Source organism: Schistocerca gregaria, chromosome 1, assembly GCF_023897955.1.
Source record: "Schistocerca gregaria isolate iqSchGreg1 chromosome 1, iqSchGreg1.2, whole genome shotgun sequence".
Classification (NCBI taxonomy): Eukaryota; Metazoa; Arthropoda; class Insecta; order Orthoptera; family Acrididae; genus Schistocerca; species Schistocerca gregaria.
This window is the reverse complement of record NC_064920.1, coordinates 697,637,902-697,664,662: the sequence shown is the minus strand read 5'-3', so window position 1 is coordinate 697,664,662 and position 26,761 is coordinate 697,637,902. Positions and strand designations below refer to the sequence as shown.

Genomic DNA, 26,761 nt, shown 5'->3' with positions numbered 1-26,761 from the left:
AAGGATATCACACACATACATGCCCGATGCAGGATTCGAACCTGCGACCATAGTGATCTCGCGGTTCCAGACTGTCACCCTACAGTATTTTATAGTTCCATATTGCCTCGACATTGGAAGTTCAAATGGTGTAATTAAAACCGTTATACTTCTTCTGTAGGACGTCTCTTGTTAACATGAGACATGGCATTAAAAAAAAAGAAAAAAGAAAAAAAAAGCAGATGAAACCACTCAGTGTGGAAATCGTACGGTGGGAAAGGAAGCTCACAAATTAGATACCTAACACACGTGGTAGAAGATGTGAAACGTATGTAGAAAGCGAAGCCTATAGACTCCTCTAGACTTTCAGGTTTGTCTAATCAAGTAATGTTTGCAACTATCGTCTACACATCTAGTCCGCGGTATTCAGTTCGTATTTACACGTGCCAGCCACAATACAGCTTTCTCATAGTTCATAATCACTAGCTAGAGTGTGCAGAGTATTTTACGGCCATGGTAAAATTAAGTAAATTTGCTTCGAAGATATTTATTTTGTCTAGTACTATTAAGTCGGAAGTTATAAAAAAGATCGGTGCAGATAAGGTGGACAAAAGAGTTGCTTCTAGAACGTTCGCATTTTAATCTTTTGAAGCAGGTAAAAATTTAAAAAAAGAAGGCAGTTTAATAAGAGGCATTCTTTGTGTTATTGCAGTGTGCTGCACGGCGCCCAGGTGTCCCAGGAGGAATGCTGAATATTCAGGAATGCGGCAGAAATGATTATTCGAAGGAAAAAAGTCTAGTATTTATAGTGCATCTAAAACTTGCAAAGCAAATATTGCGGAAATGAAAAGTGCTATTGATGTACGGTTTTCTTAGAATGAGTTGGTGGTCGGAGGCTCGTATTGTTAGCCAATAAACACTTTAGACAGTGTATTTTTTTGTGCAAACATGCTCTTTTTAAATGGAACAATGCCTACTGACAGTAACGAACTAAAAGTAGGGTAAATTAGAATGTCAGGGGTATCTGTGGCAGGACTCTACTGCGAGTCGTGTACGGGATATCATATTTTGCAAAGTTCCCACACTTACAATGTTTATGCCATTCACCCCGCGTAGTTGCTAAGTACTTTGTTGTTATGTCTGCTTACAGTGTGCGTGTGTGTGTGTGTGTGTGTGTGTGTGTGTGTGTGTGTGTGTGTGTTCCTTGAGTGCACCGCGAGTTGCTAGTCAATTAATGTATGACAGTCCAAGTTGTCGGCCGTGAGTGGAAGATGGGATTCACCAAAGTAGAAAAGTCTGACATGCTCATGGTGTATGGAGAATGTAGGAAGAATACAGTTCGTTCTTCTACGGTGTAGACGTCAACCTCTTCAACCAGTCAAGTGAAAGTGGTAGTGTAACACCTTTTGGACCTGGGCATAAAGACAGGGTACTCCAGATGTATCATGTATCTTATTTAGTAATGAAGCGACATTTACCAATCATGGCCAGGTAAACGGCCGAAACACGCTCTATTGGTCTGTTGACAATCCGCGTTGGCTTCGAAAGATGGAACATCAGCGTCCATGTAGTGTGGAATAGTGAGCCATAAGCTCATAGACCTGTTTTTCATAGACAGAACACTGAACACGCATACGTGTCGCAGCCTCCCAACAGATTATCTTCTAAGTATGCTAGAAGCGTTCCTCTGCATACTAGGAGGAAATGTGGTACCAAAACGATGGATGTCCAGTCCATAGTGAACGAAGTACTACAGTATGGGTTCACCAATTGTTTCCAAATATTTGGATTGGACGCAGAGGAACTATAACTTGGTCAGCCCATTCCCCGGATTTGACACTTGTAGGAGGGAACCTGATACACGCTGTCTACAAGGACATACGAACTACGTTCGATGATATACAACGAAATATTGCGACAGCATGCTCGGAAATTTCCGCTGAAATGCAAGCATATGTGCAGCAGTCTTTCCATACCAGACAGAAAGCGTATACAGCTGCCGGTGGTCATGTTGAATACAACTTGTGATGGTCAATCGTCTCGTTACTGGTTAGATTCGACATAACTAGTGTATGCATATATGTTGTACTTTGGTGTGTGCTACCACAGGTACTGTGCAAGTGTCGTTGTGGGAACTTTTCATAACAAGATATCTCGTAAAAAAAACTCGCACTAGAATATTTCAACAAGCACAACTGACATAACATACCCTACTTTTAGTTTGTTAATGTCAATAGGGATTGTTCCATTAAAAAGAGTGTACGTTTGGACAAAAAATACACTTTCTAGGTATTAGTAAAATCTGTCGATTGGCTGACAAGAGCCCCTGACTACCAATCCGTTCTATGAAAACCGCACATGAATAGCGCTTTCCATTTCCGCAATATTTACGGTCCAAGTTTTAGGTGATTCACCCTGTAAATGAGTTCTAAAGTGCATACGTTAAGAGGTATAAGCAGATGTGTTCCACAATTGCGAAGATGAACAAGTGCTCACAGCTCTTAAGGTATGCATTTAAGATGCTGTGATCACTGGAAATTTTTGCTTCTAATGATCATTCCTGTCTTATCCTTAAACACTGCTCTTTCCTCCTGGAACATTCTGTATTAGGAGACATGACACTGTAATGAAAAAGTCAGTGAGTGCTTATCAAGACTTATAATAACACTGAGGCACTTGGCAACTGGCGGAACTTATACTTGTCTGAAACTATATGCTGTGATATCACTTCCATTGCTGAGCCACGTCATTCTGAAGACATATCGTCCATACGTGAGGTACTAAATAACTACATCTGGTCAGCACATCTGGTCTGCGTCAGTTCGAGCACCGCCAGATTTCGCACAGGCAGATCACAGATAGTAACACAGACAAATTTTTCAGTCGACGATTCATACAGACACAACGATTTGTCTGTGCAAATGCCTGAGCGTGTGTTAGGGTCCTTAGTACACGCGATAGAAAGAATATAGACTACATGGTATTATACAAATATGGAGGGGTACTTTAACCATCAGGTGCACTTAGCTGTAGAGAAACTCGTGGACGCGGAGCAGAACGAGAAGGCAGGCGTGACAGTGACACGGCAGAGGCTGCCAGAAACATATGGCGGAGCGGTCCCCTCTTGCATCGCGGCGCCCTGCTCTGACGTGAGGGTGTCACGTGGCGAGGACTGGTGTCACACACCTCATTCCACACTGCTATCGCGGACACGTGTCACACTGCAGTGGCGCGCCACTGCAACAAGGGTTGAGCTTCCGAATGCTAACTAACATTGCTCATCGCGTGACTTCGGAGGAAATAATCACAAGTTTCATTAAACTAGTGCGTCCGCAACACTGAACAGTGTGGCCAGAAAATCCCTTTACACGTGACCTATACGCCTGTAACAGTAAGATGATAAGGTATTTAAAATATGACCCTTCCACACTGATCATGTATGTGTTAACAGTGCTTCTCATGTGAACTGCACCGTGATGGCCACGGGACTGTTCTGGGAGGAGAACAACAGTCTGTGCGTCGACCAGTTCATTGTTCGCCGTTCCGTGTTTGATGAAAAACAACTGCAGGAAGAAAGCTTTTCGTTGAAAAATGTTTTGGATGTCCGTCGCTGTCGTCATCCATTAACTCGAATGGAAGCATGTGCTGAAGTTAGTGCATCAGTGGTGCGTTCACATTTCAAGTCGATCAGAATTCGGTACTAAAAAGAGCACAGTGCAACTGCACTTGAGAATCGATACTTGCAGATGAAGAGGAGGATGCGGAGCCGTGCAGATACGAAAGTTTTGCACAAATAACTGTGTTATTAAACTTACAATGAAATTATTCCCTGTGTTAATGGACTGTCTAGCCCTCCTGTACTTACCACATACTTCCAATATAGTCATCGCAGAGTATCCCTCATATAAATGAACAATCCAGAATGGATTTCAATTTGAGAAGCGTTTTGTTATTCCTCTTCTTTTTTACTGATAAGAGTCCATGACCTTACAATTTCTACCGCAGTTCATCATTTCACCACCGACTTTCACTGAATTCAACATTAGTAATGAAATGAGATGGAACGGACTGTTCGGTCATCACACAACTACATGCATTTCGCCCGAACTGTGCCTTGAAGTCTTAAGGCGTCCAATGTGAGCCGCTGATGCCAGTTATGCAATTTCTGTAATCATTCTAAGCAAACCACAGTTATATCCCCTCCTGGAAGAACACATTAGTCTAGTCTTTATCGTACAGATTTTAGCGCCGAAATCTTTAACTGGTAGGTCCTCAGCATGCTTTACACTGCGTACACTTGTGGTCAAGTAGGAAAAATTCAACTTAGATTTATCTCGAAACCGAACTGTCGAACAATGAGTAACGCCAAACAATTTTCATAAGCATTTTATTCTGTTTCCTCATTTATTTGCGATATACTGTTAACTATTTCCGGAAAGAACACACTTGGCTTCCGTGAACGCTCAAATTCTAAATGAAAGGTCCATAATTGCTACATTTGCTAAATAAGCAAACACAACAAATAAAAAGCTGATGTTTATGTAAAATCTTTCGTACATCGTTTGCTGTGTGACACTCCCCTCAAAGCAGTATGTCGAAGATGCATTCATTACGTACTAAAGTTGAGAACTTGTGCAAGTGTAGTGTCGTTTCTGTATTGGCATGCATGTTTAAGCATATGCATGGAACTTGAGGGGGTAAAACCTTGTGCTAATTCCACGAAATTTGTCAAGCATAACGTACGCGTATGTCTCATACAGTCAGCCGATTACATCCTGTGCGCAAATTTTCATTTGACTAATGGGTAAGGACAAATCAGAAAAATTTAGGTAAAACTCACGTTTTTCGGCGTTACCAAAGTATTAGTCAGTTGATGATGGTGACAGGGGTCGAAATCAACAAATTTTGATAAGACGTACAAACATGTCTAGTCATTATAGCTTTATAAAGAAAAAATGACGCCACTTAATAACCGCAGCACATTAAACAGCGTACGCATCCAACATAATCAGTATAATCAATCGTGGTACATCGCAGTTGCGTCTGAGGGCTTAACAAAGGGAACTGATATAAAGTCTGATTATAATATACTATGCGCTGCCCCCTTTCCTACCCCTTTCGGCCAGATATTGCTGACGAAAATTTCTTTCGTTTTGGGGATTCTTTCTGGCTACCTCCAGATCCATCATCAATACCCAATAGGTCAACGAAAGCAGGTAATTGTGTGGTACTGATGTTTGTAATGAGTGAATGTTAAATTTGATGGTACTTCTGTCAAGCTGTTACGAACGACATGGGAGCAAAAGTATGAATGGGGTTAAAAAGCCAGTGAGGTGAAGTGACGCAGTGGTTAAGGTGCTAGGCACACAGTCGGGAGGACCATAATCCGTATCTCTGTCCAATCATCTAGATCAGGTTTTTTTGTGGTTTTTGTAAATCCTCAAGGAAAATCGGGGGATGGTTCCCGTGAAAATACCATGGTCGATTTCCTACCAAATCCTCATCCATCCTGCCCTTAATCCTTCTCTAATAACCTAGTAGTCGACGAGAAGTTAAACTCTTTTCTTCCGTTATTCCTTCTCAGTGCAGGCTTACAGCCGGCCGGAGTGGCCGTGCAGTTCTGGGCGCTACAGTCAGGAACCGAGAGACCCCTACGGTCGCAGGTTCGAATCCTGCCGCGGTCATAGATGTGTGTGATGTCCTTAGGTTAGTTAGATTTAATTAGTTCTAAGTTCTAGGCGACTGATGACCTCAGAAGTTAAGTCGCATAGTGCTCAGAGCCATTTGAGCAGGCTTACAGTTTGCTCCACTTGATAAGCTATACGATGACCACAGCCATTTTCCATGTCCGCGTCGGATACAAATTTATCATAACACTGTCTCTTACTTACAAAGGTAGAACGTCGGAATCCTGCTTTGGAGGCTGCAACAAAATATGGTGATTAAGGAGTTACCACTTACCCTCCTCTCATCGGTCGAATATCTTAAATATTTTTATTCCATCAACGAGCTGGACTCTGCCCACAACTTACTGTTTATGAACTGCAGATTAAAACTGAAGAAATTGCAAAAAGGCAGTAATTTAAGGATACGGGACCTAGATAAACTGAAAGAACTAAAGGTTGTAGAGGGTTTCAGAGGGAGCATTAGGGAACGATTGACAAGAACAGGGGAAAGGAATACAGTAGAAGGAGAACAGGTAGCTTTGAGAGATGAAAAAGGATCAAGCATGTAAAAAGTCGAGCGCTCGTAGAAATCTTAGGTTAAAGGAAGAGATACTGAACTTAATCGATGAAAGGAGAAAATATAAAAATGCTATAAAAAAAAGTAGCAGGCGAAAGGGAATACAAATGTCTAAAACATGAGATCGACAGGAAGTGCAAAATGACTACGCAGGAATGGGTAGAGGACAAATGTAAGATGTAGAAGCATATATCAAAAAATGGTTCAAATGGCTCTGAGCACTATGGGACTTAACATCTATGGTCATCAGTCCCCTAGAACTTAGAACTACTTAAACCTAACTAACTTAAGGACATCACACAATACCCAGCCATCACGAGGCAGAGAAAATCCCTGCCTCTGCCGGGAATCGAACCCGGGAACCCGGGCGTGGGAAGCGAGAACGCTACCGCACGACCACGAGATGCGGGCAAGCATATATCAGTAGGGATAAGTTAGATACTGCCTACAGGAAAATTATGAACACCTTTGGAGAAAATATTACATACACAGAAATAAATATGTTAATAATAAATACGTAGCATAACCTAATAAAAGTGAGGCACAGTAGAATATTTTGATACAGAAAAAACACCTGAACTAGCAAAGATGCAATGATATAAAAAGAGAATAGAAACAATGAATATTACTCACAATAACTAATGTCATGACAAATGCTCTCTGTTAATTATAGTAACAGCTGTGTTGAGATAAGCTGAATATAGCTGAGCATAAATCTTCCATAACGATTTGGAACCTGGTTGTTGTTGTTGTTGTTGTTGTGGTATTCACTCCAAAGACTGGTTTGATGCAGCTCTCCATGCTATTCTATCCTGTGCAACTCTCTTCATCTCCGAGTAACCAGTGCAACCTCCATCCCTCTGAATCTGCTTACTGTATTCATCTCTTGGACTCCCTCTATTTTTAACCCCCACGCTTCCCTCCAGTACTAAATCGGTGATCCCTTGACGCCTCAGAATGTGTTCTTCCGACCGATTCCTTCTTTTAGTCAGGTTTTGCCACAAATTCTTCTTCTTCCCAATTCTATTCAGTACCTCCTCATTCGTAACGCGATCTACCCATTCAGTATTCTTCTGTAGCACTCATTTCAAAAGCTTCTATTCTCTTCTTGTCCAAACTGTTTATCGTCCGTGTTTCACTCCCATACATGGCTTCAATTCATACAAATACTTTCAGAAAGGATTTCCTGACACTTAAATTTATACTCGACGTTAACATATTTCTCTCCTTAGAAACTCTTTTCTTGCCATTGCCAGTCTATATTTTATATCCTCTCTATTTCGACAATCATCAGCTAATATGGTTATAAAGAGAAAGAGGTGAACATTTTTCCTTACAAACAGAAACGTGAATGTTGACCGCCAGACAGCGAGTTCGAGGTTGTGAGACGTGTGGCAACAATGGACGAACTACATTTTCACATCTACAGCTACACTGATACTGCGTAAGCCACTGTACGATGCGTCGCAGAGGTTACCCTGAACCACTGCTTGTAATTCCTCGAGTTGACGTGATTCAGACAGTAAGAATTCTATCATGTGGCAGAAAAATATAGCTGTGGTCTGTATACGAACGTTAATGTAGAGCAAAAGGAAAGACTATTGTATCCTCAAACACGTTGAAAAGTTTCGTTCCCAGCCAGTCTTGTGACAGAATTTGAATTATTTTCTTTCTCTATTTTTAAATGATGGCATTCACTATTTATGTGCTGCAGTGTTTTACTGAAACTAAAAAAAAACTGCTCCAGAAAAGTAACGATTTTCCAAATGCGAAAAAATGATCCTGCCACAACAGGGTCATATACCTAACAACAAATATTCTATTCAAATTTAAAAACATTGCAATCGAAACAATCTTGTCAGTACCATATTTAACAGTTTACATGTTACATTATTGCTCTCTACTAGACGCCAACAATCAGTACATAAATCAAATTAAGAGGAAGTATTATCAAAAGCCAGATACAAGATAAAAACGTTTTGAAATAGAAGCTATCTGCAACTTAGGCACATTACCATTTTTGAGACAGATGAAATTTTGAGACATTAAAGAAACTCAGTTCATTTGCAAATATCACGTCTTCCATGGCAAAAAGATCTTCCGATTCAAAGTACAAATGGTGCACGACTGACAAAGTATGGTTGAATCACCCACTTGTTGTTTAGCTATAGTCCGATTAAAATCACTTGATATATGACGTCTTTTACTTGCCGCTACAACGTTGCCTCATCGTGCGGTGGCTACCGCTCGGTTATAGTTGGCACACAAACACTGCGTGTGTCTTCCCAAATGCTGTTAATGTGTAACGCGGAGAAATGTGGCTAGCGGCCGTCGCGAGGTATGACGGGAATGCGAGATGCTCTGTGGACAGCCGATTTTAAGTGTCCAGTGACTGAACTACGGCAGAGGATGAGTTTTGTAGTCCTGAATTTTTAAACTCATGTTCTAGTTTAACCACAATGTAGTGATCTGCAACGTATTCGAGAAAACGGCGGTCAGTAGTCAGTGGCAGAACTAAAATCACGATCGCTCTGTTCCCGGCGATTACAGGTAACCTCAACGAGCAAATTCAAGGCAGAAAATTTTCATTTTCAGGGCTAAAAAACAAACTGTAATTTCTCGCTATCATTCATTAGTTACCTGAAACTATCCTCACAGTGCCTTCACGATCTGCCGCTTTACCAACCGATGGTTGGTTAGCACTTGTTTGTAGATTACAGACGATAGTGGCAGGTTCCAAACGATAAAAAAATTACAGGAGGAAAAATAAGGGCAAATAAGAAAAGCAATAAGATAATCAAAATAATGCGGCAAAGTATTAGATATTAAAAAATACATTTAAATTAATTAATTGAATAGAAATAATAATGAAAATATTTGATTAGACTTAGAAATAATAAAAAAATTTCGATCCTACGACCTTATACACGACAGACTGTTGCGCTAACCATTGATCTACGACACAGCGACAATGTATAGGTGTTACATTAATGACTCTAATACTCCAGTAGCATCGCCTGAATTACAGCCTTCAAAAATTTGGCTTCACTTAACCCTAGAAACGCCAAGGTATTTTAGGTTACACAGAGCACCAACCAAGGGCAAATACTGCCCGTGTTACTATAAGTTGTAAATCTTGTAATTTGTTGTAATATGTATTTATTTTATGTAATTCTGTTTCCGTTGAGATATTAGTTCAACAGGAAATAGTGACAACATAATTGAGAGCTCAATTTTTTGACGCTCATAGGGTGAATATAACAACCAAGAATGGTCAAATCTTGGTCAATGAAAGTTTGTGTAAACAAGATACGAAGATTTGTAATTGAATACAAAGGCTGTCTAAAGTTTCTATGTACCCTTTGATCTAGTAACTGAATAATACAGCTCTGTCATTGAGAGAAAGTTTCAAAAACAGAAATGAAAACACTTGCTAAAATACATGTTATTGTACATTGAAAACTCTCGGAAAACACTTTTCACGTGGAGAGAATATTTTCACTTACAGATGACATTTACCTCCTGCACACAAAATGGTTGATTCTGAATGAGTCCTACACAGATGATGCCCACAGCTTCCACATGTTAACTTGGTTTTTGTGATGTTGTCTCTTGTTCTCTGGTTACTTGCATTCTTCAAGCAATAGCACCTTGCTTTCCTAGTTGGTTCTTCATTTGCAGCAATTTTGTTTACCTCTATTTTCTTTCCTAGGGTCTCCCCCATCGCGCAAATAATAGGCAACTGGAGTCCTTTCAAATTCATGGCTTGCTCTTCTACGTATGGTTTCAAAAGTTCGTGGCCTAATTTATGGAGATACAGTTTTCTGGCGTTTGGTTTCCCTTCATTCCATTTAGGCGCATTCATCTTGAACAGTGTGTATGAGTTAACTGCAGCTATATCAAGTAGGCTGTAGAACAATGACAGTGGCCATCTTATCGTACAACTTTTTGTAGAGTATGTCCTAACCATTTGATCTACGTCATCCACTCCTCCCGTAGTGGAATTATAGTACAGGTTTATGTGTGTTTTCTTTTTTGGTGTATCAACTTCTCCTACATTACGATGTTATGTAGACAACATCAGCAGATTTTTATTTGGTTTTTCCTTTGTGATGTAAGAGACAATTGTTACTGGCGGCTTCTGAAGATGGGTCTGTGAATGCGAGTTTGGAGGAATACAGCTCTCTGCCTGCAGTCGTCGTAAGTTCCTGCGGTACATGTTTTCTGTCTGATCTGAGTGTCCCAACCAATGTTAAGTTTGTAGTCTTGATAGAGAATGTCCGCCAACTCCACAGAAATGTAGAAGCGGTCAATTGTGACACTGTGGCCTGTATTCTTTATTGGCTCCACCGGTCTCTTCACAATCTCAAGAGGACCTCGTTCACTGGCAGGTCTACCGTCTTTCACAGCGTATACTTCAATTTTTATTATGTGTCGTTCAGTTGTACTACAAAGCATTAAGGCTAATATTCCATATTTTCCAGGTTTGTCTTTGAGGAAAACTTTGAAACGTCAACTACCTCTGAAAAGGCAACATTTCTTCAATTGTATTGTCAGGTCCACTTCTGAAGTACCGTGGGACTATTCCATTCAATACTTCAAATACTTCATGCAGCGGTGCAAATTTGTCACGTACACGTATTTCTGACCTGGTGCCTTTATCATCAAAGCAAAGAATTTTCAATAGCTGATATGCTCTTGTCTTACCCATAGCTCCTCTATAAATCGCTCTTCCCAATAAATTTGATCATAAAGCAGATAAAGAAATATTGGTGCCCTGATAAACTCCCATTAGAATTAAAATTCCCATCAATGCATATATTTCAGAATCACAAATGGGAGATACCGGTACATTTTCTCTTTCAGCTTCTTCATTTGTATGGTCAAGTATTTCCGTACTAATCCAGGAGTGAAATCTTTTTAAATGATTCACATATGCTTGTTACTTTCCCAGTACTGATTATTCCTTGACGTTCACGGACTATGTTACCAAAATCCCTTTTATTATGTCTCGGAGCTTCTGCAAGATACACTCTGCCAGAACTAGTAACATATTTATTTGGAGTGTTACCTGCATGGTGTGTTTCTTCTTCATTGTCCTCCGCTTCTTCACTGGAATCCTTTTCTGCTTCTGTATGATGTAACTCAGATTCAGTTAAATCTGATAATTCGTCGTCGAGTAACAGTTCTGCAAGAACGTCTGCGTCGTTCAAGCCTCTATAACTCATCTTACAAAATCTACTTTACAATAAAAGCGTCGCTGTACTGTGACAAACTGCTAATGGTAATAATGGCAAATCTAAAATCAACAATGAAAGTGAAACTCCACAATTAGAAGCCCAACAAACCACTGTAAAACTCACGTTCGAGGTTGCCAACTGAATAAAAGAAAGAAAAACGTACGGGCAAATTTTGCCTATGCCTGGTGGTTATAGGGAAGATAATAAGAATTATGGTCAAGTGGAGTACCAACCTCGGGCAAAATGTGCCCTTGGACATAAAATTCCTATTTTGTACTTGCAATTATAAAAATTTAACCATAGAAAAGTACAGCATAGTATTATAAGGTAATAGCCAAATAGAAAAAGTCATATCGAGCGATACTTTTCTAAGGTAAGCCGGTCTCTGTGATTATAAGTGACGCAGAATTGCGTGTAGTGTGGAAAGATCAGTTCTGTGTACGAAACGCGTGACGTCGTTATTGTTGTGTCACATGTGATGAAGTACGGAATTATAGCGCCATATCTAGGATTCGGGATCCAAACACAACAAACCAGAAATTCGGACAAGGTGGACCATTGTTAACGGCAGTTTGACAACGGCGAAAGGTTTGGGCATGGTGTTGAGCGCTCTTATTGGAGGAAACCAGTTCCAGCCCGTGAAGTATCAACAGTCAAGTACTTTTAATCGGACTATAGTTTTCGAAATATACAATATTTTACTCATCTTAAGCTCTGTGACAATATCCTCAAAATAAGTCTGTAGCTGCACTAGAGCAATAAACAGCACCAAGCAACCAGAGAACCTCATGCCCCACCCGAAACGGTCGTTTTCAGACGACCGGTAACGTAACAATTAGAACGCGTTTTCATTCTTCGCAGTATTTCCTTGTGCGACATGTTAATTTGACGCAACAGAATGTCTTAAACTACCTGTAAAAGTGAGTAGAAAGGCGTTATCATCATGTTAATCGAACGCAATACAGCACTGCAGTCCCGCCTCGGTATCTGAGAAGTCAGCGCGACGTATTGATAAGCTATGGGGCACGGGTTTGATTCCTGGCCAGCTCGGGGACTGGGTGTTGTGTTGTCCCTAGAATTCTTATCGTCATAACTGGCGCTACGCTTGAGGTGGCTGTATGGGCATCGCCCGAAAGCCAATAAATAAAAAAAAATACTGCACAGCAATTGGAAGCTTGTGACAGTATTCAGAAAGGAAATGCCCAACTTCCGCTGCCACTACCGTATTGTGTGCGCAGACAAACGTGGACCGGCATCACCCCCTCCCATGCTCAATCACTGCATTTTTCTAATCGAGGTATAAAATATGATGCAGCACTTAAATACATAAAATTTGTTATATTTATTATCGCTGCAAAACACACAACCTTAATGACTCACAACAACAGTAACATCAGAAAGTTCCGAAAACATGTATGGTTGTTTCTAGTGCTTCTTCATGTGATTCCAAAGTCAGTCACCAGACAAACACCGAACAGGGAACACCATGTGTTCCTAGATATAATATCCTCCAGATACACTCTCCCCTATGCTTCTGACAAGCACAAATACAAAGGGAGTCAACGGACGAATGTTACCGTTGCCAACTGGATTAATTACAAGTGAAAAAGATATACACGTGTACATTAACGTTGGGAAACCTGCTAAAACTTCGCCACCACTACCTAGCTACCGACGTCACGAGAGCACGCACCGATAAGCAATTTCTAGTGACGCATGTCACAAAACCCTCCATCGGCGAAGACTCTGAAAGCAGTTCAAATAATTTCTAATGTTATTTCAGTTTTATTAACTTCATCAAATGAGTGTTTGATTTTCAAAAACGTATTTCAACTGTAACTAAATTCTGATATCCATGTTCTCTCATTGTTTATAATTTCCCTTCTACTACTACTGCTACTACTGTGTGCCGTCTTTGCTTCAAGGAATTTTACAAGTTTCTACATTGTATTCTGTGAATCCTATGCGTGAGGTATGGCTCCTGCCATTTCTGGCTCCGACCAACCGGAATAAAGTGAGATATTTCTCAGTGATGCGAGGTCTGGGGATTTCAGATCCGACAGCTGTGCGATGACAGGATCTTTTACGTTGTGGAACTTTCCCGAAGCCGTTAATGAGCTTGCTTACTTTTTCAATCATCTTTGGGCAATATTGTGATTTTTTGTCATATTTTACAAAGGTCTTCGTGGAACTTTTCGTAAAATATGGTTTTGTTGTGTACGCGATTTCACAGTAACTTATATTATCAAAACGGCGTCTTCCAACGCCCAAATGATAAAATGTAGTTTCTCTGAGATTCTCAGAATAATATTTAGGCATATTCAGGAGAAAAATTCGGTAATTTGTTTGGCATACAGTTTTCTAATGACAGAATCATACTAAGAGTGTAGTTTGTCACAGAAACTAGAAATAACTCCATGTTGGTACGTAGTGCAGTGTTTACAAGACTGTGTTCCACGGAACACCAGGGTTCCACGGGAAATGAGAAGTACTCGGCGAAAAACTATTATAAACTTTGCCTTTTTGTACATTTGTCGATACTAATTATTTTTTAAAATTTTATTTTGATTTCTGTGTTACTAGTTACGATTTAAACTGAAGAATTCATTGACTAAAAGAAGGTCTTCTCATTTTTTAAAAATTTTATTGGCCTTAGAAATAAACAAGGTGTACGATCAAAGTACGAGAATTCTCGGTGTTCCGACAGAGTAAAAGTTTCAAAAGCTTGAAGTTTAATCTCATTAAGATGTTGTGAAGTAAAAACATTCGAAAAAACTGGCTTATTATTACTTGCATGGCAAGATTTATTGAAGAAGTTATACAAATATTTAATTTGATTTTTTAATAACAGTCAGCAGCAACTCAATTATCTACAAATTTATTCTACTGTACTTCTCATGCGAGAAATTTGTGTTTCAAAACGGCTTGTTTCTTTTTTTAATATGAAAATCAGTGTTCTGCATGTGAAAGCATAGTATATGTTCCAACTGAATATCCCTGGTCAAGTTTTCTATTGTTTCCCTGAATCGCTTTGCATATAAGATATAAGTTGAGATCATTTCTTATGCTCCCCCCCCCCCCCCCCCCTTACTTGTCAAGCAAGGTTGCACTCCGTCTCCAATGATCCAAAGCAATGACTTTAGCGTCGACGGTACGTCGAACTCTTAAATTCAGTTTAATCCAAAATCAGTTCAGTATTTATCGAGATAGGTGGCGGTCAAAAGCACACAAGCAGGCTTGACGTCACGTCTGTATGAGGCGTTTCAGTCGGAAGTAATCGAGTGTCAATCTAGCACGCCTGGGCATATAAAGCATTCGTGCACACGGAGCTGCCACAGGCTTCCATAAAAATATGAAAATATTCTGAGTTTTTTCTGCAGTACAGTTAGGAAGTTTATTCTGTCACAGCCCTCTGCGGAACACAACTTTATATCGTGTGCACAACTCACAATATTGAATAGACACGGTGTGATGGTCACACATGGCCAGCTCGGCCCCTCCAGATTTATTCTGACGTGGACAGTTTTATGGTTGCAAACCTTTTTGCTCGGAGCAGTCAGTGTTTCTCTCACGGCAGCGGAGACCAAACTGAAAGGTTAGACTGTTAGCTTGTAAATTACGAAAAGTTGCACCAAGTCGATGAATAATTTTTTTTCCTTCAGTTTCCTATCTTTAAGACTTACCGAATAAAATATAAGAAGAGGAACGACCCAATGCTGTCCAACGATTTAACAACTATTTTCCTTTCTGACAGTGAAAAGGTCATGAAAGAGAATCAAGAAATTAGCAATCTATTGAATTTTTTTATCGGTACATCACACAACTTCGTTAGACTGCAATCTAAATTTCTGTTATTACATCACTTCCGAAACAGGGCTCGTGTTGTGAAAGTAGGTTTGAAATGCTTTGCCCAGATACCTCGATACTGGTTTCCGATGATTTCTATGTATCACTAGGGATAAATGCTGGGGTGGTTCCTATAACAAGATCACAGCCGATTGTGTCCCCTATCATCCTTGGCGTAAGCTGCTGCTCAGTCCGTAATAACGTTCATGTCAACGGGAGGTTTTTCAGTCGATCTTTGTGTTTACTGTAATACATTGATTATGTTTAGGTAACGCTCGAAAACGAGTCATGATCGAAACCCATAGCAATAAATAATAAATTGGCCAGGTGCGGGTAGTATTCGCGCTCTGAGAGATCCGAACAAACTTAATTATGTATACAGACACTTCATCTATCCCGGGAATCGAGAATCTAGAGGATTTTTGCTTATTATCGACATCGATACTGGCAAAATATCGATCCCGGAAATTCCAAGACTTTCGAGAATCTTTCAATTCTACCTCTGAAGTCAGATAACAAATGAGGAAATAAATGTTACTTCGTGGACATAATTACAAATTAAAAATTTTCGGCTTTTTCCATTTATTGTACTGTGAAACATTTCTTCTTTTCAAATCTCATGATTCTAGGTGAACGGGAAGTACCGAATAGGTTTTGATGATTGTGTTTGCGAGTGTCAAAATATGTGACGTAAATGGCAGTGTCTTTAGTTTGCACTGACTTAGAAGCTTCAATTATTTTACATTGCCAAGATAGCGCAGACCATAGTATGGGATATAAACTATTCGTTGGAAAAGGATTTTTAACAGTCAGACAGACAGACATATAGATAGATAGATAGATAGATAGATAGATAGATAGATAGATAGATGGATGGACAACACAGTAATCCCATAAGGGTTCCGTTTTTACCAATTCGGGTAAGGAACTCTAAAAAAAATTACAATGGATTTACACTCTCTCTGGAATTGTTATTAAGATGTAGTCCACTTTCATATTATGAAACAGTGTTGTAAACGCCAGCATTAGAGAGAGTTAAAACATCAGCAGGTATAAGATTACAGGTATGAAATGAAATGTACATGACTGCAGTCGCCGATCGCCTGTTGTTGCGACTATAGACTATCGAAAATACTCCATCATGAGTAATGTACTACGCAATAGATGCAAGATTCTGTGTGTTTTTTTTTAAGTACCAAACATTCAGATATTCTTCTATGGAACAGAACCAGTGGTACACGTCGTAAGCATTCAACAATTTTTATGGATTCATATTTCACTTTTTTCTGTGTCACAATGAGACTGAGCGATGAATAGTGGAAGACATTTTTCCTTAAAGTATTATATTTAATAGTGCCGGTCGCAAGCGCAGGGCCTCATTTCGCAAGTGATGAGAAAGGAGGAGGGGGAGGGGGAGGAGTAACACCTCGTAAAAATACCTGGGCCCATCTGGCTCCGCATGGTAGCACCCTGGGAGGCCCCTGCCTAGGGTTCCAAGCGAAGCCCGGTCAACGGTCTCAAAGGTGGAAGAGGAATCCTAACTCCCAAACGCAGAGAGAGCGGTAGAACCTAATGGAGAAAAAGAACCAAATCCACTTTGCGTCTGTCTTGTAGTAAGCGGCGAAGTGGACAGCGTCTGTTCACCAGTGGAGCGGTTGAAATTCATGTTGTGGAACTAACGCTTCCATTCATAACATTCTGAGTTCACTCAACCCCGCCTGATTCCAGGTACAATTATCACGGAGCATTTTACTAATCACAGTATTACCCCAGGTGGTCAATCCGCCGCCGGTATTACTGGCGCAACTGATCTTTTGGATTCTGGAGAGGGGGGGGGGGGGGCAGGTTAAAAAGCAACCTGATTCAGCAGAGGAAGTCGGAGTCCTCTGGCCAACTTAAAACCAAAATAAATAAATTTGTTGCAACACTGACCATACAAACACCTTTCCAACAAGGTAAACTTCATACGTTGGGAGATACATTAAAAGAACAGAAGGTTCGAATTTTGGCACTTCAAGAAATACCACGGATTTCGGCAATTATCGTCTTTTTAAAAATAAAACTGATAAAAGAATACTTAATAATGCGCCACATCTGGGAGTTGCTTTTGCAGTCACCAAAAATATTTTAAACTCAACAACAGAGGTAAAACCCATTAATTATAGACTAATGGCAATTTATCTTAAATGCGCAAATAAAGTATACACTTTAATTAATGCCCTTATGCTAGTCAATGAGCACAACCGTAAAAAACCTGATGAAGATAATGAAGCTTGGGAAACATTAGAAAGCATCGTCTCGAAAATTCCCTCACACCATGCTAAAATTTTAATGGGTGATTTCAATGCTTAATTGAAAACGGTGGGTGGATTTCCTGCGCATAAATGTACAAACCAAAATGGCCAAAGACTTGTTGAAACATGCAAAAATTTCAACCTTAAAATCATGTCAATACATTTTAAAAAGAACCCTTCTCAACAAAAAAACCTGGCGGGCACCCAATTGGGGAATTTCAAATCGATCATTTGGCAATCTGATATCCTTAACTACAAAGAAATTTTAAGTGTCCAGGTTAGGAAAAGGGATAATATTAATTCTGACCATTATCTAATGCGAATAAAAGTAAAACTTTAGCCTCAGAAACTCTTCAAAACAAAAAATATTATCCCAAAATTTGACACTGCTGAAATAACCCCAAAGTCTAAGGAGTGAACTTGACAAAAAACAATTCAACATTTAACAAAGCCTAAAAGAGAAGGTCATCAAAACAGCACAAAATTTAATTCCGCTTCGAAAGAAACAAAAACACCCTTGATGGAATGCGGATTGTGAAACAGCAGGCATGAGGCATTCAAAAATTGGAATAGTAACAAAACTGAATAAAACTAACTGCGAGAAAAGAAACGTCTAAATTAATCCGACAGACTAAAAGAAACAACGAAAATGCGCAACTTTTGGAAATCGAAAAAGAAACTTTTATAAAACATTCAAAACGAAACTAACTGGTTACCAACCTCGACGTCTTTTTGCTCCAAAAATGAAAATGGCAGTTTGGCTCTCAGTAACCAGGAAAATTGTAACGTACTTGCTAATTATTTTGAAAACTATTGAACTGTCCAGAACCAGCGAATAAATTCCAACCACAGCAAACTAATAATACTAACGCTAACTCTAAAGCACCTGACGAAATCGAAAGAACTGAACAAATTAAGAGACTTAAAAGCAATAAAACATCCGGAGAAGACGGTATAATCGCAGAATTACTAAAACCTGCAAGCCCTATCACTATAAAAGAGATCACTTAACTAATAGGACATATCAGGCAAACTGAGAAAATATCTGAGGACTGGAAAACAGCCCTAATTCATCCAGTGCATAAAAAGGGGGTCCTATAATTACCGAGGAATCTCTCTTCTCCCAGTCACACACAAAATCCTCTCGCAGTGTTTACTTGATCGAGCCCAAGAACAGCTAGAACCTAAAATTGGTGAATACCAAGCAGGCTTTAGACGAAACTAATCCCGTCTGGAGCAAATTCTTGCTTTATAACTAATCATCAGACACCAAAGGATTTCTAGTAACAATATTGTATGTACATTTGTGGATTTTAAAAAGGCTTACGACTCAGTTCATCGTCAATCTCTTTTCCAAATTTTAAAGGAACAAAGCTAGATAATAACACTCTAACACTGATTAAAGAAACTTTAAATTCATGGGAGATATTTCTGAACCATTTGAAATAAAGACCGGTGTTAGACAGGGAGATGGACTCTCTCCATTACTGTTTAACGGTGTTTTGGAAAAGGTAATTACAGAACGGCGAGAGCAAAAGTCGATTCAAAATATAGACCAATCAATCAAGTTAGGTAGAAGTGATATTAGAGTAGACTGCCTCGCCTTTGCAGACGATCTGGCGATTTTAGCTATGGATGTTACCACAGCTCAAAAACAAACAAATTCTCAAGGAAAAGGCAGGACTACAAATATCATTCGAAAAAACGGAATACATGACATGCAACAAACAAGCACCAAAGTTTTTGAACACGAAATATGATGTTGTTGTTGTTGTCTTCAGTCCTGAGACTGGTTTGATGCAGCTCTCCATGCTACTCTGTCCTGCGCAAGCTTCTTCATCTCCCAGTACCTACTGCAACCTACATCCTTCTGAATCGAATCTGCTAAGTGTATTCATCTCTTGGTCTCCCTCTACGATTAGTACCCTCCACGCTGCCCTCCAATGCTAAATTTGTGATCCCTTGATGCCTCCAAACATGTCCTACCAACCGATCCCTTCTTCTAGTCAAGTTGTGCCACAAACTTCTCTTCTCCCCAATCCTATTCAATACCTCCTCATTAGTTACGTGATCTATCCACCTTATCTTCAGCATTCTTCTGTAGCGCCACATTTCGAAAGCTTCTATTCTCTTCTTTTCCAAACTAGTTATCGTCCATGTTTCACTTCAATACATGGCTACACTACAAACAAATACTTTCAGAAACGACATCCTGATACATAAATCTATATTCGATGTTAACAAATTTCTCTTCTTCAGAAACGCTTTCCTTGCCATTGGCAGTCTACATTTTATATCCTCTCTACTTCGACCATCATCAGTTATTTTACTTCTTAAATAGCAAAACTCCTTCACTACTTTATGTGTCTCATTTCCTAATCTAATTCCCTCAGCATCACCCGATTTAATTTGACTACATTCCATTATCCTCGTTTTGCTTTTGTTGATGTTCATCTTATATCCTCCTTTCAAGACACTGTCCATTCCGTTCAACTGCTTTTCCAAGTCCTTTGCCGTCTCTGACAGAATTACAATGTCATCGGCGAACCTGAAAGTTTTTACTTCTCCATGAATTTTAATACCTACTCCAATTTTTTCTTTTGTTTCCTTTACTGCTTGCTCAATATACAGATTGAATAACATCGGGGAGAGGCTACAACCCTGTCTCACTCCTTTCCCAACCACTGCTTCCTTTTCATGCCCCTCGACTCTTATGACCGCCATCTGGTTTCTGTACAAATAGTAAATACCCTTTCGCTCCATGTATTTTACCCCTGCCACCTTCAGAATTTGAAAGAGAGTATTCCAGGCAACATTGTCATGGAAAAATAAAAAGTGTATCTCAGTGTAAAACTTAGGGGAAATCATACAAGAAAACCGTCTGGAAAAAGCTTCAAACAAAGTTCGCTGTCAAAAGATGGCAACTGCATTCAGATTAACACAAAATATTTATTATAAAAAATCACTTTCTAAATTCAGTAAACTTAAACATTACAGCACTGTAATCAAACATAAATGTCTTTATGGAGCAGCAACTTTAATTTTAACTAGGAAAAGGGATATTGAAGAAATTTAAAAGAATGGTTTTTAGGAAAATATTAGGCCCCAAAATTACTATGGAGAAACTTAAAGGCTGAGAAGTAATAAAGAAGTAGAACAATATACAGACATAAATGGTGACATGAGAAAACGAAGACTTAAATTTTATGGGCGCATTAAAAGAATGACACCCACCAGGTTGACAAAACAAACAGTAGAATTCTACGAAAACAGAATGAAGGCCAAAAACTGAGCCAATGAAATGGATTGCTGCGATTAATGAGGATCTTACAGCAGCCGGTATAACTCAGGCAGACCTTACAGATAGGAAAACATTCAGACAAAAGATATTTGATTGGAAAGTTGGTCAGAGGGAAATTAGAAAACGGACTGGAACACCTTGGTCTGATGAAAGAAAGAGATTTCATACATATTAATATCTTTATCAATGTTATTCTGCGACTGATTGTTGACAAACTTCGTAAGGGAGTAAATTTACTATGGAGGTGCTGTCAACACCCCCAACTGTTTAAAGATGTGTCTACAACAGAATCTAGAATGGCACCACCATTATCCCCATGACAATCCATGGAGCACCAGTCTTGGAAATTCTGTGTAATACTAACAGTAAACAAACGAGATCGTAAACTAAAGTGAATAAAAATGACATTATGAGGCTGCAAGTTAGGATGCTTGAAGCAATAAAAGCGATCAATTATTGTTGTTGCTAGTGGCTGTAACAGATATCGAAAAATATATATTGTATTAAAATAATTACAACCTTCTTTAAACTATGCAGGCAGAAAAATAATCTGAATTATGTAGCAGGTGTTGCATTTCATACCTCACTATAGTCTTTCACGAATCTAAAACCATATTATGTGAAATATTGTCTCTCTCTTGTGCTACAAGTATCAGGAAGATAATGCAGGGATTCCAAATACACTGGGAACTGCAATCGGCTTTGACAGAGACAGAATAATCTTCTGGAGAAAAATTGTGCCGGTTCTTTTTGCTTGTGTTGTTAATGCTTGAGAGGCTTTGGAATTTAATCTGCCGGATAAAGCTAGCATCGTTGTCGAAACCAACGATTTGTTCGCCGCCAAGTTAAACACCTCCGCGGGAATGGGGAGCGGAGCGCCGCGATCGCAGCGCCGCTGACGGAAATAAGATGAATTATTGACACAGCGCCTGGGCAGACGCGTGCGATGAAAGGCTCAATTTCCCGATATAACGGCTTGCTGCGCACGAAACGCGGACCCCACCCCCAACTCAGAAGACGAAAACAACGAACAAATGGAGTACGAGATCCCCGTCTCTAACAAGTTCGAATTACTGCCCGATAACGATGCGGGAAATTCCAGAACAGGGGAAAAACAGCAAGCAACCCAGACAAAGAGACTGCGTATTCCGCCGATCGTTGTCAAGGAAACATCCCAATACCTGGAAATAGTCAAAGCACTCCGCAACAAACTGAAAGGGGACCTCAAAACTAGAAGTCACAGTGACGAAATCACATATCAATTCTCACACCCAGATGATTTCCTAGCATTCAAGGGATATCTGACCGAAAACAACATACAATACTACACACACGATATGCACGCCTTTAAGCCATTGAAAGTAGTTATCAAAAAGCTACTACCAACCATAGACCCCAAGATCATTCATGAGGTCCTCTTAGATCACAACTTACCTGTCATCAAAGTAGCGCACATGACATCATTCGATGAGAACACTCAGAAAAAAGTGACTTTACGTCACTTTCAAGTTACACTTGAAAATACCGAAGAGGCGAAAAGAATATACGACCTCAAAGCAATGTTTCACATGCAGGTGACAGTTGAAACATATCGAAGTCCACAGGGTTTGACCCAATGCCACAATTGCCAGGGTTATGGACATGGGTCGCGTAACTGCACCCTTCGTCCAAATTGTGTCAAATGCGGACAACAACACAAAACAGCAGACTGCCTAAAGAAACCAGAAGCAAAACCAACTTGCTACCACTGCAAAGGAGAACACACGAGTAGCTTCAAAAAATGCCCAGTATATTTAAAACTCTTGCAGACTCAGCAAGAGAGAAAGAAAGCGAAAACCCCTGCACAAAACAGGCTGGAGGAGGAAAGAGCCAAACAAACAGTACAACTCAATCCCACAAACTTTCCAGCACTGCGGAAAACAAGAGGATGGGCACAACCAAACGCTACCCCCACAACAGAAGAAAACAGCAACACCTCCGAACCCACATCACAACCAGCATCAGGAATTGGTTCAGACATCAAAGAACTTCTAGGTTTCATCACACAATTTGACATTCCAAACATATTAAACACAATCAAGACAGCAGCAGAGCAGCTAAGACAAGCACAGGACAATTTCACCAAAATCACAATTTTATTTCAAGCCGCAGTTAGCATTCTTGGCGGCAAATAAAGCAGTAAAAATCATGAATTGGAATGCCAATGGCATTATAACTCAAAAACATACTCTAGCGGAATTCCTAGATGAGCAAAAGATCGACATTGCGCTCATCACAGAGACTCACCTGCAACCAAACCAGACCTTCAAAATCAGGAATTATGTGGTCCACAGAAATGACAGACCGAACAGACCAGGTGGAGGAACAGCCATTCTGGTCAAAAACAAAATTGTACACAGACGTATCACCTCACCTCATCTCACTAGAATGGAATCAACAGCAATTGAAACAAGATTATTCAACAAAACCATTACCATAGCAGCAGCTTACAATCCACCTACAGGAAGGAGCATATGTCCGCAAGACCTTGAGAACCTTTTCCAAATGCATCAAAATGTTCTGATCGGTGGTGACCTAAATGCTAAACACAGATCCTGGAATTGTCATGCCACAAACACCAATGGCAGAACGCTCCGTAGATTTCTGGACAACAAGCCGAACATCTCCATCATAGCTCCAGACAGGCCAACACACATTCACTACGACACAAGATGCCGCCCAGACATACTGGATATTTTTCTATCAAAAAATCTGACATGGAATACGACAACCGAGGTGGTCAACGACTTGGACTCAGACCACCACCCCGTAATATTAGAAATCAATGGAAACCTGGTCAACTTTCATGACAACAGAACCATCAAGGAATCCACAACAAACTGGATAAAATACAACCAACTACTCACAGCATACACTCCAGAACTACCTCCTCTTCAATCAAAAGCCCAAATCAACAGAGCCATAGAAGAAATCACCACAATCATAAAGGATTGCAGCAAAAGATCTACAACAACAATAACCCACACCACAGGTAGAGACACACTACCCCCACACATCCGGAACCTAATAGAGGAAAAAAGAAACACCAGAAAGAGATGGCAAAACTACAGGGACCCAGCCGACCGACGAAAGTCAGAACAATTGGCCAGGAGGATCAAAAGAGAGCTCCAAAACCACCGTAGCGAGGCATGGGAGGAAACGTTACGAGAAGCAGAAAGGAACCAGGAAAAATTCTGGAAAATTCTTAAAACTCGTAAACTAAACGAAACATCTATACAGCCGCTCCATGGGGAACGTGGAATAGTCTACGACCCCACAGACCGAGCTGAAGCACTGGCGGATTCGCTAGAAAGGCAATTCCAAGCACCAGAAGCGGTAGATGACGAAAGTGATGACCACCAGGAAATGGTACTCAGAAGGGTAAACCGCATCCTAAGTGCCCCGATCAGAACATCTTTCAATCCAATAAACGCAGAAACCATATCATACCACATCAGAAACATACATCCTAAGAAGGCATCAGGCCCAGATTCCATCAAACCGCAACTACTACATCATCTACCTCCAGCAACTATCAATTATCTAACATCAATATATAATGCTTGCTTAAGATTAAATTACTTTCCCAAAGCTTGGAAACAGGCCCGAATCATCACATTACCAAAGCCAAATAAGGACTTATTATTTCCGCAAAACTATAGGCCAATTTCCTTGTTAGACTTCCTAGGAAAAATCCTCGAAAAGCTCATTCAAACGGAACTGAAGAAATTCCTAAAGGATAACAACATAATCATCCCAGAACAATTCGGATTCCGCGAAGAACACAGTACCATCCACCAGGTGACCAGACTCGTCGAGCACATATGTCAGGCCAGGAACATTAGACACAGTACTGGAGCAGTCCTGCTTGACATTGAAAAAGCATTCGATAAGGTATGGCATCAGGGCCTTATTTACAAGCTTCATCACTACAACTGCCCCAACCACATCATCCACATTATTGCTTCTTTTCTCCGCAACAGAGCATTCTATGTCCATGTACCAGGAGCGGCAAGTAACACTAGATCCATAGAGGCTGGAGTCCCGCAAGGCTCAGTGCTGGGGCCCATCCTCTACTCAATATACACAAATGATATCCCCAAACAGCTGGGAGGACACTTGTCATTATTTGCAGACGACACTGCAGTGTACCGCAGCAGTTCAAACCTACAATATATAGTCACAAAAATAGAGCAACACCTACAATCCATCCAGAAATGGGCTAACCAATGGAAAATAACAATAAACGCGGAGAAAACCCAAGCAATACTATTCACATTCAAAAGAATACCTCCTAACCTACATATACGCTTCAAAAATAACAATCTTCCATGGTCAGACACAATAAAGTATCTAGGCATCAAGCTGGACAAGAGGTTGACATTTAGAGACCATGTTACACACATTTGTAACAAGGCTGCAGGAGCAATATTCAGACTGTACCCCATCATTAAAGGTAACAGAATAAATATGCGCGCCAAAAAGAAGATTTTCAAAACCATCATAGAACCAGCCATCACTTACGGCTCTGAAATCTGGTCAATGGCCGCAGACACCAACATAACAAAAGTACAAAGGGTGCAGAACAAATTCTTCAGAATTGCTGCTGATGCTAGCCGGTACCAGACAAACCGAGACATATACACAAATCATAACATACTCAATATCCCGGAAATCATCCAACGAAAGTCCATAAAGTTTTTCCACCAAACCACGGATTCGAACCACCCACTCATCAGAAATCTGGGACAAAATCCACCCGACCCAAGAACGAGATTTCCCATCACGACAAACACCAGAAACTACAACATACCACGATAAACAGTATACAAAACAAAAATAAAATTAAATAAAAACATCATAACACTCACTTAAACTTAAACAACAAACATCTACATACACTCATGACCCTATCATCCCATCATTTTGTTACCACATATCATCAGACAGAAGGCAGGGATCAAGACAGATCCGGTCCTTCGAACACAGGGGTTAAATACCCATCAGACCAGCTCTCTCTCTAAACGCGGACAATGCGCCCGACAGACTGCTGGAGAGTGCCCCGCGTCCGTTTTCTGACACGCTGCGGTGACGTCAAAGCAGCGGGAATGAATCACGGCTCGCCTGCGTCTGACAACGCGTAGGTCAACATCAATCTTGTAGACAATGCGCTGCCATCATGTTTAGTCTCTCGGTTCTCTGCTCCATTAGGACGACTTATTATCAAACGATACCTTAGTTCATATGATTCTTACCGTTCATGAAGCCCGGATAGCTCAGTCGGTAGAGCATTAGGCTTTTAACCTAAGGGTCCAGGGTTCAAGTCCCTGTTCGGGCGAATATTTTAATTTCATTAGCAGTTGTCAATGAAACCTAGGGATTCCGAATACTTACGAACCGTGTGACATTTCCGAACCATGTAAACCACTGCAGTAAAATATTATTACTTGGCAGCTCTATTCAAACAATGATGAACCAGAATAATTATTTCTTTAATTTTTATCCATATTTTGCGGCTTGAAACGTGACGATATTCAGTGCATTGGAAGCATGAATTAAAAACCGCCTTCAGTCACAAATTTTTGTGTTTTATTAAATACGTGACGCGTTCCGGACCCTGTGGGTCCATCATCAGGTGTAACTTGTCATAATACATGATTTATTTGTTCTCTTGAATTAAGTGTAAGTTACACTGCTCATTTTTTCCACTACTTCACACATATTTTCCGCGTTTTACTTACGAAATTCATGACCTAACATGAAACCTTCTCATCACAGAATATGAATTTCACCACATTCAAAAAAACATGCATTATGAT

At 40.1% G+C, this 26,761-nt stretch overlaps 1 protein-coding gene and 1 non-coding gene across 2 annotated transcripts in view; one reads left to right on the top strand and one right to left on the bottom strand.

Annotated features, from left to right (window-relative positions):
• The window catches only part of LOC126364990 (peripheral plasma membrane protein CASK), a 1,315,013-nt gene that overhangs the window by 535,017 nt on the left and 753,235 nt on the right, over positions 1–26,761 (bottom strand). The window lies entirely within an intron of this gene.
• On the top strand, positions 26,208–26,280 carry Trnak-uuu (transfer RNA lysine (anticodon UUU)). The gene has a single exon. It is a non-coding gene; the product is annotated as a tRNA-Lys (tRNA).